Source organism: Ctenocephalides felis, unplaced genomic scaffold, assembly GCF_003426905.1.
Source record: "Ctenocephalides felis isolate EL2017-DRISC unplaced genomic scaffold, ASM342690v1 CF-g0.4_SCAFFOLD_01604, whole genome shotgun sequence".
Classification (NCBI taxonomy): domain Eukaryota; kingdom Metazoa; phylum Arthropoda; class Insecta; order Siphonaptera; family Pulicidae; genus Ctenocephalides; species Ctenocephalides felis.
This window is the reverse complement of record NW_020537758.1, coordinates 59298373-59313372: the sequence shown is the minus strand read 5'-3', so window position 1 is coordinate 59313372 and position 15000 is coordinate 59298373. Positions and strand designations below refer to the sequence as shown.

Sequence of the window (15000 nt, the reverse complement as noted above, 5' to 3'; positions counted from 1 at the left end):
CTTCTGCGCACACCACCGCGACCCTCCTACTCACCAGGGCGTCAAAACGAACTATTATGGACATGTCTTATGCCTTGGCGGCCGAGTATAGGCACGACGCTCCAGCGCCATCCATTTTCAGGGCTAGTTGCTTCGGCAGGTGAGTTGTTACACACTCCTTAGCGGATTCCAACTTCCATGGCCACCGTCCTGCTGTCTTAAGCAACCAACGCCTTTCATGGTATCCCATTAGCGTCGTTTAGGCGCCTTAACTCGGCGTTTGGTTCATCCCACAGCGCCAGTTCTGCTTACCAAAAATGGCCCACTAGGCACTCTGATCCAAATCTCTGGCTTCACTATTCAAGCAAGCCAGAGATCTCACCCATTTAAAGTTTGAGAATAGGTTGAGGTCGTTTCGGCCCCAAGGCCTCTAATCATTTGCTTTACCGGATGAGACTCGCTCATCGAATGCAGCTATCCTGAAGGAAACTTTGGAAGGAACCAGCTACTAGATGGTTCGATTAGTTTTTCGCCCCTATACCCAGTTCCGACGATCGATTTGCACGTCAGAATCGCTACGGTCCTCAATCAGGGTTTCCCCTGACTTCGACCTGACCGGGCATAGTTCACCATCTTTCGGGTCCTAGCGTGTACGCTCTGAGTGCGTCTCTTCTCGCAATGAGAGTGAGACGCCTCGGGATTGCAAGCACGCATCCGTAGATGCGGTCCGTCATCCCTCAGTTTACTTAAGCAAACCTTTACGTTTATTGCGCCTTTAGGTTTTGTATTTCCCAATGACTCGCGCACATGCTAGACTCCTTGGTCCGTGTTTCAAGACGGGTCCTGAAAGTACCCAAAGCAATAGCATCGCTGACCGGTAATAGAGTCCGTTCGAGAACACGGTAGCTAACAGCTCGAGGCGGCATCGATGCCGGACTAGGTCCGACGGCCAATAACCGTCCGTGCTTGCAACCGGCCGAACGCTTAAAAGCGACCCTATACCATATTATTTATACCGTCTGGCAGTCGGTCGGAGCACGCGGGGTCTGGCGCGAATAAATTCGTGACAGGCTACCGCCGCGGTCGTAGGTCGACACCAAACAGGTCGCGACGTCCTACTGAGAGAGAAGTGCATGCCAACGCCGCCTGACACATAAACCGACGGCGTATCGCGGGACGAATCCCCGTCAATCGCACGCCACTAAATGGAAGACAATGATAACATTGAATTTCTCCTTTCGATTTTCGGGTTTCTCAGGTTTACCCCTGAACGGTTTTACGTACTCTTGAACTCTCTCTTCAAAGTTCTTTTCAACTTTCCCTCACGGTACTTGTTCGCTATCGGTCTCGTGGTCATATTTAGCCTTAGATGGAGTTTACCATCCACTTAGAGCTGCACTCTCAAGCAACTCGACTCTGAGGAGAGATCCTCTCGATACGCGCAACGGTCGCTACGGGCCTGGCACCCTCTATGAGTAAATGGCCCCATTCAAGATGGACTTGAACTCGCCGCAACGCACCGAGATAATCGGATCCTCCCTAACACTACATTTCCCAGCGTCCGTCTCCGGCCGCGGGATTTAGTGCTGGGCTCTTCCCTGTTCGCTAGCCGCTACTAAGGGAATCCTAGTTAGTTTGTTTTCCACCGCTTAGTAATATGCTTAAATTCAGCGGGTAATCTTATCTGCTCTGAGGTCGTATTATGATTATGATGTGCTTGCAAACGTTAGTAAGCAAGCGCACACAAAATCGACGAGGAACCTTTGAATCGTCCAAATTTGCCGGAACAAAACCGCATTTTGAAGAGTTCGGGTTCCCGGTTATTGGGAGGGTCGCAAGAATATAAAATCTCTAGGACACACAACCCGTCGTAATCCCACAGAACGTCAACGAACGGAAATGTCCGATGTTGCAAAGTGGACTGGCTCACACGTTGAGTGAATTATTTAAGAGCACGCATACACGCGAAACACCATCATTCGCCGGCAAGCCGTTTAAAGCAAGCGGCAGTCTGGTAATGTTATACGACTCTCAGCCAGAGGTGGTCCGGGAACAGTATCCGAGGACCGCAATGTGCGTTCGAAATGTCAATGTTCATGTATCCTGCAGTTCACATGTCGACGCGCAATTAGCTGCGTTCTTCATCGACCCACGAGCCAAGTGATCCACCGTTCAAGGTGATTTTATATATATTTATACATGTTTCGATCGTGATTCCCTCGAAATCGTTTAAGATAACTCGGGCGATTCTGAAACTAGTATGATTATTATGGTTACAATTAGTACACCGTAAAGATTTCGCGTTTCGGTCCGAGATACAAAATCTCGTTTCAAAATTGAAATATGAATATTTCACTGTGTGTGAGATTGAAAAATTTGCTTTCGCTGATTTTTCATTTTCTTAAAACAACGCAATGAAGCAAATGTTCAAATTCGCACAATTTGAATAAAATGTGCATAGTATATAGAATACTAATGCAAGCGTTTACTACAATCGACTTTAAAACACTAGACTTTCATCTAGCGCCCAAAGAATTGATTGAGCTATGCGTTTAAAGTATAATATTCAAAAAGAACGCCGTTTTCACAACGAACTTCGTCATTCGCTCAGGCATCTGGCGATACCGAGCAGATATACATGGCAGTGCTCTCACACAATGCATAAGAGCGCTAAGCGGTTGTAAACCGCATCACGCTGCTTTTGCACACTGCGCAATATTTTGCGACGAGCTCCGGTCAAACGTTAATGAAACGAATGATCCATCGTTGCGAGACGCTTTAAGATTCTATACGTCGTAGGTTACACGAAATATCGCACACGTTTCATTCACTAAATAGTAAATATACGTTAATGATCCTTCCGCAGGTTCACCTACGGAAACCTTGTTACGACTTTTACTTCCTCTAAATAATCAAGTTTGGTTATCTTCCCAGCAACATCGGCAATGTCGAAACGCTGCCGCGCACCGGTCCGAAGACCTCACTAAATAATTCAATCGGTAGTAGCGACGGGCGGTGTGTACAAAGGGCAGGGACATAATCAACGCAAGCTTATGACTCGCGCTTACTAGGAATTCCTCGTTCATGGGGAAGAATTGCAAGCCCCAATCCCTAGCACGAAGAGGCTTCAACGGATTACCCGGACCTTTCGGCCAAGAAAAACCTGCTGATCTCTTCAGTGTAGCGCGCGTGCGGCCCGGAACATCTAAGGGCATCACAGATCTGTTATTGCTCAATTTCGTGCGACTAAATGCCGCCTATCCCTCTAAGAAGATATATTTGTACGCCGGTAGTGAGAACCACAACCAACAACGACCGAAGCCGATGCGGAGGGTCTTTGCGATACCAGAAAGTACGTCTATTTAGCAGGCTAGAGTCTCGTTCGTTATCAGAATTAACCAGACAAATCACTCCACCAACTAAGAACGGCCATGCACCACCACCCACCGAATCAAGAAAGAGCTTTCAATCTGTCAATCCTTCCGGTGTCTGGACCTGGTGAGGTTTCCCGTGTTGAGTCAAATTAAGCCGCAGGCTCCACTCCTTATAGTGCCCTTCCGTCAATTCCTTTAAGTTTCAGCTTTGCAACCATACTTCCCCCGGAACCCAAAAGCTTTGGTTTCCCGGAAGCTGCCCGCCGAGTCATCGGAGAACTTCGGCGGATCGCTAGCTGGCATCGTTTATGGTTAGAACTAGGGCGGTATCTGATCGCCTTCGAACCTCTAACTTTCGTTCTTGATTGATGAAAACACATTTGGCAAATGCTTTCGCTTCTGTCCGTCTTGCGACGATCCAAGAATTTCACCTCTAACGTCGCAATAAGAATGCCCCCGTAGTCGCAGAAACTACCATCGACAGTTGATAAGGCAGACATTTGAAAGATGCGTCGCCGGTACTAGACCGTGCAATCGGCACAAAGTTATTCAGAGTCACCAAGTCAAACGGTGAGCAAGGCAAGCCCGCCACCGATTGGTTTTGATCTAATAAAAGCATTCCTTCCATCTCTGGTCGGAACTCTATTTGCATGTATTAGCTCTAGAATTACCACAGTTATCCAAGTAATGTGGGTACGATCTAAGGAACCATAACTGATGTAATGAGCCATTCGCGGTTTCACCTTAATGTGGCTTGCATTGAGACATGCATGGCTTAATCTTTGAGACAAGCATATACTACTGGCAGGATCAACCAGGGTGCTATATATATAATAGCATAGTGCGTAAATGTCCCTCGGCGTCACCCGAGAGACCACACTTTGTATAGAAAAGTTCGATGAATATTTCTAAACAACGAATTTTCTTACATCTTATATATAAAATTCTTCTGTAACAATGTAAGTTTCATCAATCCTCCTAAACCAGTGATTCCCAAAGTGGTTCATATCGACCCCCAGGGGTCCATGGCAACTTTCAAGGGGTCCACGGCGGCAAAAACAAAATTTGGGGGTCCACGAAATGAAAATGGGGGTCCACAGCAGTGGATTACAACACACCATGATAAAATCTATTTATATACGTTTAACGATAATATAATATATAGATTTACAATAAATCCTTTAATATAGTTGGCAATATTTAGAACTGATTCAAAAAGTAAAGAAAAACATTACATATTTATATAAAGTGTGTAAGTTGTAGCATGTAGGCATTCGAGTTGTGGTTAAACTATACTCTGGTGTTGAAAAGCTTGATTTTGGTAAGATTTTTGCCCTTAAATTTATAAATACCAAATGTAGAGGTTTAAATGGCAATTTAACAAAGTATGATACAGATACCACTTATTTGGATTCGATAAACAAAATTTTATTTGAATTTTAGTTCCCTTCAGCAACGAATTTAGACTCAAGTGTTTTGAACTAAACTTTTAGACATTTAAATTACACAGGTAATTTTGTGCTTTGGTGGATAATAATGGAATTTAGACTCAAGTGTTTTGAACTAAACTTTTAGACATTTAAATTACACAGGTAATTTTGTGCTTTGGTGGACAGTAAATTACAGATATAGTTTTTTTTCTGGTTTGGTTATTGAAGAAAGTTGCTTCATATGAAATGTTTACTGACAAATGTTATAGGTTTGGTAGTGCGTAATGATGTTTTTGATTATTATAGCAGTTCTACCGTCAGTTGTTCCACGTGGGTTAATGTTGTAACTGGTTGCATTGCATCGTACCTTAAGGCAAGTTGCTGGAACTCCCGTAAATTAATTTTTTTAAAAAATCTTTAAATTTTTTTGAAAACATTAAAAGAAAGATTTTTGAGAATTTTAAAATTTCTAAAAAAAATTGACTTTTTTGAAAAATTTGATTTTTTTATATTTCGAAATTTTTTATATGTACTTTTAATTTTTCTGAAAATTTTGAACTTTTTTTGAAAGCAATGTTGAAACAAGCAGAAAGTCTTTGAATCATTTAAATCAGACGCTTAGTTCTCTCAAAAACTGCTTTTTTTAACATTTAGCTATGTATCTCCGAAACCGCTGGGACTACCTTTGCCTACCTTTGATTAATGTTGTAACTGGTTGCATGGCATCGTGCCTTAAGGCAAATTGCTGGAACTTCCCGTACCGTGAATTAAATTTTTTAAAAAATATTTATTTTTTTTTGAAAACATTAAAAAAGAGATTTCTGAGAATTTTAAAATTTCTGAAAAAATTTGACTTTTTTGAAAAATTCGATTTATTTTTTATATTTCGAAATTTTTTATATGTATAAAAATATAGTAGCGCGTAAGCACCGCATCCCAGTCTAACGGATCAACATTGATACGGAACCCACAGAAATGCCAACAAAATTCATACTTATTATTAAAACCTCTTTAAAATAACTGATAATTTGATATGCATTTGTCTAATGATCATTTTTGATCGACAAATAATATTTTTTTTACTTTTTTCCCTCGATCTCTGAAACCACTAGACCTGCCTTCGCAAAAATTATTATACTATATATAAAAATGTTCATTTTCGATTTTTCTGCAATTAGTATAACTTACCCTACGGGGAATTAAAAATCAAATTTGCTTAATTTGACTTTTAAAAAAGTCTAAGTTAGTGAAGTGTATTTTCGAAAATAACGTATGATCAATTTGATAATGTATTAAAAATAATTATAAAGCCGCTATTTATTACTTAAGTTTTGAAACTAATCTCATTAATATATTTATCTCAGCGAAGTCCATTTTAAATTCATTTTGTTGCTCGATATATTAAGTTGAGCATAGGACGATCAGTTAATAGTATCACAAATAACAAATATATGTTACGCAGTTAGAAGATACCATTTAAAAATACAATAAAAAACAGTTTGTTCAAAAATATTTTTTTCAAATTTTCAAATTACAATTGCGAACTTTTAGTAAGATTTTTAACTCGATTATATGTTACAATCATCTTTTACCATGCTTTTATATTATATCTTATATTTTTTAATCTATATGTTTTTTTCGCATTTGAGACTTCTATAAAACTCTATTCAATTTTCTTCATGATTAACTTGAAAAAATTACATTCGGCTTGCTTGTTTTCTTTTTTTTTAATTTCATGAAATCAAATTCGCCTTTGGAATTTTGTATTCAGCAATTTTCTCATTCATAGCGTTTTACAAGAGAGAAAAAATACATCGATTCACATAATTAATTTGATAAGTAGTTGTAATTTAATTTTAATTAAGAAAAAAGAAATTTTAATTAAGAAAATTTTAATTAAGATTTAAACCTATACTTTTCAATAATTCGGGACAAATAATGATTTTGAAAAAACCCGGATCAAAAGATGGAAACCCGGAACTGTCCCGGATAAACCATAACACAGGCCAACAAAAAAAGGTTTTTTTTGGTGCCTCAAATGTTAGAGCTAATTCTTATAGTATTTTTTGCGCTGATTTCAAATCTGCAAACCATTTTTTTGTATCAGCTCTAGTTTTTGAGATACAAAGAAGTTGCCGAAACCAGGTCCATTCGAGGTCGTCACGGAAAAGAACTTTTCACAGTGTCAACTAATGTCCCAACTAAGGCTGCCGAATGAGTCTTGTAAGTTTGTATGTACGAGTAGGCATATCTCATTAAAATAACACTCTGAATTGAATTACTATTTTGTACTTTCGTTCCTTATATCAGGTGCGCAACTAAGTTCTCGCTGTTTGTCAGTATATGGCTTTAGCAGTAAGGGTTGGTCGATTTTGACAAATCCAAAACGTTTTGAAGCAAGCTTAGAGTAAGTAAACAAACTGCGGTGACACATAATTGAATTCGTTTTTGCATTATATACTTCTGGTTGAGTGAATATGTCCAATTTTATGCCAAACAATCATCATTTGCGGGGAGTGTTGATTTTCGTCTTCCATTAAAAAAAAACGGCAGCAAAGTGCATCGAGAGCTACGGAAATATTGTTCTGGGCAAAACAAGATGCCATGAGGGGTTTTGTCGCTTCAAAAATGGTGATTTTGATGTTGACGACCACCCTCGTGAAGGAAGGCCAAAACCTTCAAAAACGCTAAATTGAAGGCCTTGTTCGAAGAGGATTCGTGCCAAACTCAAGAAGATCTTGCTTTAGAATTAGGAGTTACCCATCAAACCATTTCCAAGCTATAGTATGCGTCGGGGATGATTTAGAAGCAAGAAACTTCGGTTCCTTGTGAGTTGAAGCCAAGAGACGTCGAGCGTCGTTTTTTCGCCTGTAAACAACTGCTCCAGCGGCGAGAAAAGAAGAGGTTCTTCATCACATCGTGACAGGTGATAAAAAATGAATACATTACAGCAATCCAAAGACGAGAAAATCTCGGTTCGGCCGAATATTCACTTCGAAGGTTATGGCTCTACATATAGTGGGACCAGGTCGGTGTTATTTGTTGTGAGCTGTTGAAACCGAGTGAAACCATCACTGGAGAACTGTATCGAACTCAATTGATGCATTTTTTTATAATAAAGTTACATTTTCATCGAAAAAACAGCGAGAACTTGGTTGCGCACCTAATATCGTAAAATATATCATATACATTGTATCTTCAAAACTAAAGCTCATAGAAAAAAACAATGTCATTTTTGAAATCAGCGCCCCAAATATACTTAAAAACAGTATTAAAATCGTTTGCACCATTTTCTTTGTTGACCTGTGAATATAGGGGGTCCATGACAAAACGAAAAATATCGCAAGGGATCCACGACACAAACAAGTTTGGGAACCTATGTCCTAAACTATAATTCGGAATTTCATGAATCTTCCTGAAATTTGTTCGGGAAATTTTCTAGAATGTTTTGATTTATAGAAATATAGTTAGATTGTAGAAATAAATAGAAAAAATTACAAAAAACCGCTTATCATTGTTTGCCCTTGAAAATATTTGAAGCTTAGTTTGACATTAAAAACAATTGAAGACTGTCATTTGCCAAACATTTCTATTCACTTATAGGCTAAGGCAATATTAAAATATAATAATTCATGATTATGAATAAGGAAAATGTAATGTCTACATTATTAATGCCGAAAAGCAGCTGAAATGTACCAAAAATTGAATTAATATAACATGCAAATAATATAACATGCATCTGTAAAATGATGCAGTCTGCGCATGCGTCTGACGTGCGCGTGGTTTGCTTTTGCTTGCAATAATTTTGTTTGCGCACTTTGCGAACAGATTCGCCGTACGAATTCGTGCAAACGAGAGACGAGCCATAAGCGATTGCGCTCAAAAATATTCAATTTGCAGTCGTTTTGCCTTACTATACTAAGTCACAATATAAAAAAAAAATATTTAGAAGTTTCATTGTATCAAAAATTCATATGGTCGGCATTGGGTACGGAATATTTACTCAATGGAGCGCTTTCGGTCTGAACTTTTTTTACTGTTTTCCATTTCGTTTGGAATTTTGGAACTAGGTTCATCTTACTCTTCAGAAGTGAAAACAATTTAGACTCCTTTACCACTTCCCGGGTGGATGACATTTCTTTTCAGTGGTGTAATTTTACTTTTTTCAAAATAACATTGGGTATCGATAAAAGAACTAATTATAAGAGAAAAATGTTTAATAATGTTTTTCAAAAAAGCAAATACTTTTCAAGTTACTGGCAACTGAAAATTTGTTTCTTTTTTGCGTATTTCATCATGTTTTGCTAATATCTTCAAAAATATACATTTTAACGAAAAACATGTAATGAAAAAAATTATATCAATTAAAATCTTAATAAATCGCTATTTTATAGTCAATTCGGTTAAATTTCATTTTGTGTATTAGTTTGCATTTCTCTATTTTGATTATGTTATTTAGTGAATGATTATTTGTTTCTCTCCGTAAGTATCTTGTTTTCGATGTTAAACATAATTTCGATGTATTTTGCAAGTTTTCTCATTTATTTCGACAATATTACTATAATTTTATGATTTATTGCAACTTAAAACTCAAGATTTTACAGAAGAACTTTTTATATAAGATATATATATATATATATATATATATATATATATATATATATCTTTTATATAAAATTCTTCTGTAACAATGTAAGTTTCATCAATCCTCCTAAACTATAATTCGGATTTTCATGAATCTTCCTGAAATTTGTTCGGGAAATTTTCTAGAATGTTTTGATTCATAGAAATATAGTTAGATTGTAGAAATAAATAGAAAAAATTACAAAAAACCGCTTATCATTGTTTGCCCTTGAAAATATTTGAAGCTTAGTTTGACATTAAAAACAATTGAAGACTGTCATGTGCCAAACATTTCTATTCACTTATAGGCTAAGGCAATATTAAAATATAATAAATTCATGATTATGAATAAGGAAAATGTAATGTCTACGTTATTAATGCCGAAAAGCAGCTGAAATGTGCCAAAAATTGAATTAATATAACATGCAAATAATATAACATGCATCTGTAAATGTAAAGTTTTTACATTTAAATCAAATAGTTTTTCAGTGCCATTTCCACCAAATTTAAAAATAATCGTATTCCATCTAGAATCAACTTGGTTTAAGAGATCTTGATGGATTCTAGAAAATACGACAACTTTAGTACAAACGATTTTCAAAAAACTCATGATTTCATGAAAAAAAAACATTAAAAAAAACATCCAATTTCTCATTATAATATCTCTGAAAGAATACTTATTAAAGTATATATATATATATATGAAAATTCGAGGTATTTTTCTGACTAAGTATTGTTGTTTATTATTTTTCCATTACACAAATATTGATAGAACTATTAATTAAGGAGTGCGCGGCTGTCCAACCAGAGTTCTTTCGAGCCCTTTAACCCTTCGCCGTTTTACAATAAGAGAAGTTACGGTAAAATTTATGATATAGAAAGTTGTAGCTCATTTAATCACCTTTAAAATAGTGTATTACAAGTTCTGATAAAATCAGAATTAAAAGAGTAATAATCCAATTTATGCGGTGGATGGTGACAGAGTGCAAATTGTTTTCACTTCTGAACTTAAGATAAAGATTAGCCTATTTCCAAAATATCAAGTAAATTGGAGCACAGTAAAAAAATTCACAGAGCAATAATTTTGTTGATCGTAAGTTGAATAGAGCACATGTGAACAGGATTTGACAAATTAATTCACTTCAAATATAAACTTAAGCAATAATGTATATTGATTTATTGGAAAAAAAATGTAATTTAGATATTAAAATTACTTAAAGCCAGTTAAAATATGGTACGAAATTATAAAAATTATAGGCAACATTATTGAAGCAATTATTTTGGGTAGAAAAATAAAAGGTGATATTGCACCTTTGCCGCGAATGCTATATATTAATACTTTCTGAATTTGTTGTACTTTTCAAAAGATTTCAATTTTCAACACGTGTATCTTATGCTATGACCATAAATCACAAAGGCAGACGATCATTTTTAGTGTCATAAATTTGGAAAATCAATGTTTTAGTCGTGAATCATTCATTTATACATCACAAAAAATCATTCATTTATACATCCACATTTACAGGTATGACTAAAAATACTATATAACCCTTAAACGCAATAAAATAAATTGAGCTATTGGAAATAAATTTGTTCTATAAATCGCAGTGCATAATTTTTAATATACAATTTTATTGAACATTTTTTAATATTTGTTAAATGAATAATTAAAGTGTTAACTGTGGGAATTGAGAACAATCATTTTATTTGAAACAGTTCTACACTCAACATCACTCATATATTGGTGTAAATAGTAATTCAAAAAACAGTAATTATTATTTTTAACTAAGCAGTAAATATTAGTATAAAATATTGAAAAATTGTAGACGTAGATACAGAACAACGTCTGTCGGGTCAGCTAGTATATATATATATATCTGAGTCGTACGATATTCCTTGAACATAACGAACAGTTTACATCGCGACTTGATATTTTATATATTCTGCGCTTACACAGAGGCTAGACCTTTAACAACCGTCGAAACGGCGGTCCGTACATGAAATTTGCGATCCGCAGACCCAGTTAATTTCAAACAGTCTCTTTACCCTTCGTTAGATTGAAAACGTCGGGGCGAATTCATTATAAGAATTCATCGTTATAACTAACTTTTATTCTCGCTCGGAGAGTATTGAGTTGATTGCATTTGTATATTTTATTTTCCGCATAAGAGTCTTTGCGTCAACGACACATGCCCGCGGATATGCTGTACAGTATGGTTGAACACTTATAAATAAGGTCCAGAACCTGGCCGTAAACCGACATCCGAACATATACGGCGTATATTATTCTAGACACGATCTACGACAGTTTGACCTGCAGCGACGGGTCGCCTCTGGTTACCGTGCGAACCATCACCGCGATGGTCTGGACAGGCTATATGGCGGGTCGCAAGAAAATAAATTCTCTAGGACGCGCAACCACTTTAGCAATTTTAGAGCACGTTGTGGTCCAAAAACAAACGTCCTCGCTTTAAAATTGAAATATGAATATCTCACTGTATGTGAGATTGAAAAATCTGCTTTCGCTGAATTTTCATTTTCTTAAAACAACGCAATGAAGCGGCTATTCAAATTCGCACAATTTGAATAAAATGTACAGAGTATATAGAATACTAACGCAAGCGTTTACTACAATCGACTTTAAAACACTAGACTTTCATCTAGCGCCCAAAGAATTGATTGAGCTATGTGTTTAAAGCATAATATTCGAAAAGAACGCCGTTTTCACAACGAACTTCGTCATTCGCTCAGGCATCTGGCGATACCGGGCAGATATACATGGCAGTGCTCTCACACAATGCATAAGAGCGCTAAGCGGTTGTAAACTGCGTCACGCTGCTTTTGCACACTGCGCAATATTTTGCGACTAGCTCCGGTCAAACGTTAATGAAACGAATGATCATTGCCAGAGGCTTTTGCCCACAGTATATTATACTATAAGAGCGCACTTGATTACAGCAATAATTTGTCGAGTAATCACAAGATTTCATATTCGCGGTCAGCAGACCCAAATAATTTTAACTCGCACCGATCGAACGTTCATAAATGAATGATCCTCGGTGCGAGAAGCTTCGTCAGTTCTGCTGCACCACCCATCTATTTGACTTTAGTCCATTTGTAAAATCCTATATTATTAAAATATATAGATTTTATATTTGCGGTCCGCAGACCCAAATAATTTCAACTCGCTCCGATCAAACGTTCATAAAACGGAAGACCATCGCTGCGAGAAGATTTGCTAGTTCTGCTACATTCACATATATTTGACCGTAGTCAATTTGTAAAATCTTATATTATTAAAATATATAGATTTCATATTTGCGGTCCGCAGACCCAAATAATTTCAACTCGCTCCGATCAAACGTTCATAAAACGAAAGACCATCGCTGCGAGAAGCTTTGCTAGTTCTGCTACATTCACATATATTTAACCGTAGTCAATTTGTAAAATCTTCTATTATTAAAATATATAGATTTCATATTTGCGGTCCGCAGACCCAAATAATTTCAACTCTCTCTGATCGAGCGTTTAAAAACGAATGATCCTTCCACCAGTTATCTATAGCCGCAAACCAGCATCCGAATATATACGGGGTATATAATTCTAGATATGACTCACAACATTATTAAAAGTTACGCTAATATATCATTGACAGACTAAAAGTATCGAATATGATGTAAAAACTACACCGGGGAATGATATCCGTACCCGCCTGAACAACATAGCGTACTTTAGCCTGAGCTTGCTCGCATCGCACTCGACACGACCTATCCCCCTATATAAGGCGCGGGGCCACAGCGTAGGTATTCGACTGAGTCCCAAGCGACGTGATTTTGACCTGCAGCGAGGCGTCGCTCCGGGTTACGGTGTGAATCGTGAAGACAAAAGTCTGGAAAAATTTCGAACTGTGAACCCTTATGATAGAAAATTTTTTTTCGAAAATTTTGTTAGTTGTTCAAACAGTTTTATATATATGGATAATATGAATTATAGTTAATTATTGAGTTTTTAGGTGTTTTTTTTGGGTTTTTTTAAAGTTTTGTATAAAAATATGTATTTATTGATTTTTATAGATCTCAATGAATATAATACGAATTTATATATAGTTATATTATTTTTTTTAATTACTTGTTTAATTTTTCTAATTTTACAATAAATGTTCACACCAGTTTTCCTCGATTTTCTCTTAAACGGTAAAAGATACAAAAAAACTTTGTTCGTACGAAGGATGCAGAATAAAATTACGAATAAAATGGTATATAATTGGTTAGGTATGTTCATATAATTTTCTCTAGATTTTCCGATTTTTCCGAATTTTCACGACGGCAACTCGCCTGTAGGCCACACCGTGCAAAATTCGAAGTTGTGATATATGGGAAAAGAACTAAGAATTTTGAGACCTTTCTAATGATGTATAATACTTTATATGTTTTCTTTAGAGAAATATCGAATCGTGAGGAGTGTTGCTTCAACCTAGCCGCACTTTGCATTTTGACAAGTTAACAACTACACAGATTGCTCTATACTATCTAAACCGTAAAAGATACAAAAAAACTTTGTTCGTACGAAAGATGCAGAATAAAATTACGAATAAAATGGTATATAAATGGTTAGGTGTGTTCATATAATTTTCTCTAGATTTTTCGATTTTTCCGAATTTTCACGACGGCAACTCGCCTGTAGGCCACACCGTGCAAAATTCGAAGTTGTGATATATGGAAAAAGAACTAAGAATTTTGAGACCTTTCTAATGATGTATAATACTTTATATGTTTTCTTTAGAGAAATATCGAATCGTGAGGAGTGTTGCTTCAACCTAGCCGCACTTTGCATTTTGACAAGTTAACAACTACACAGATTGCTCTATACTATCTAAACCGTAAAAGATACAAAAAAACTTTGTTCGTACGAAAGATGCAGAATAAAATTACGAATAAAATGGTATATAAATGGTTAGGTGTGTTCATATAATTTTCTCTAGATTTTCCGATTTTTTCCGAATTTTCACGACGGCAACTCGCCTGTAGGCCACACCGTGCAAAATTCGAAGTTGTGATATATGCAAAAAGAACTAAGAATTTTGAGACCTTTCTAATGATGTATAATACTTTATATGTTTTTTTTAGAGAAATATCGAATCGTGAGGAGTGTTGCTTCAACCTAGCCGCACTTTTGACAAGTTAACAACTACACAGATTGCTCTATACTATCTAAACCGTAAAAGATACAAAAAAACTTTGTTCGTACGAAAGATGCAGAATAAAATTACGAATAAAATGGTATATAATTGGTTAGGTGTGTTCATATAATTTTCTCCAGATTTTCCGATTTTTCCGAATTTTCACGACGGCAACTCGCCTGTAGGCCACACCGTGCAAAATTCGAAGTTGTGATATATGGAAAAAGAACTACGAATTTTGAGACCTTTCTAATGATGTATAATACTTTATATGTTTTCTTTAGAGAAATATCGAATCGTGAGGAATGTTGCTTCAACCTAGCCGCACTTTGCATTTTGACAAGTTAACAACTACACAGATTGCTCTATACTATCTAAACCGTAAAAGATACAAAAAAACTTTGTTCGTACGAAA

At 36.3% G+C, this 15000-nt stretch overlaps 1 non-coding gene and 1 pseudogene across 1 annotated transcript; both read right to left on the bottom strand.

Annotated features, from left to right (window-relative positions):
• LOC113374109 overlaps positions 1–1654 on the bottom strand; it is a 2736-nt pseudogene extending 1082 nt beyond the window's left edge.
• Positions 1655–2004: 350 nt separating this feature from the next.
• On the bottom strand, positions 2005–2159 carry LOC113374110. Its single transcript, XR_003366956.1, has one exon. It is a non-coding gene; the product is annotated as a 5.8S ribosomal RNA (ribosomal RNA).
• Between the last annotated feature and the right edge of the window lie 12841 nt (positions 2160–15000).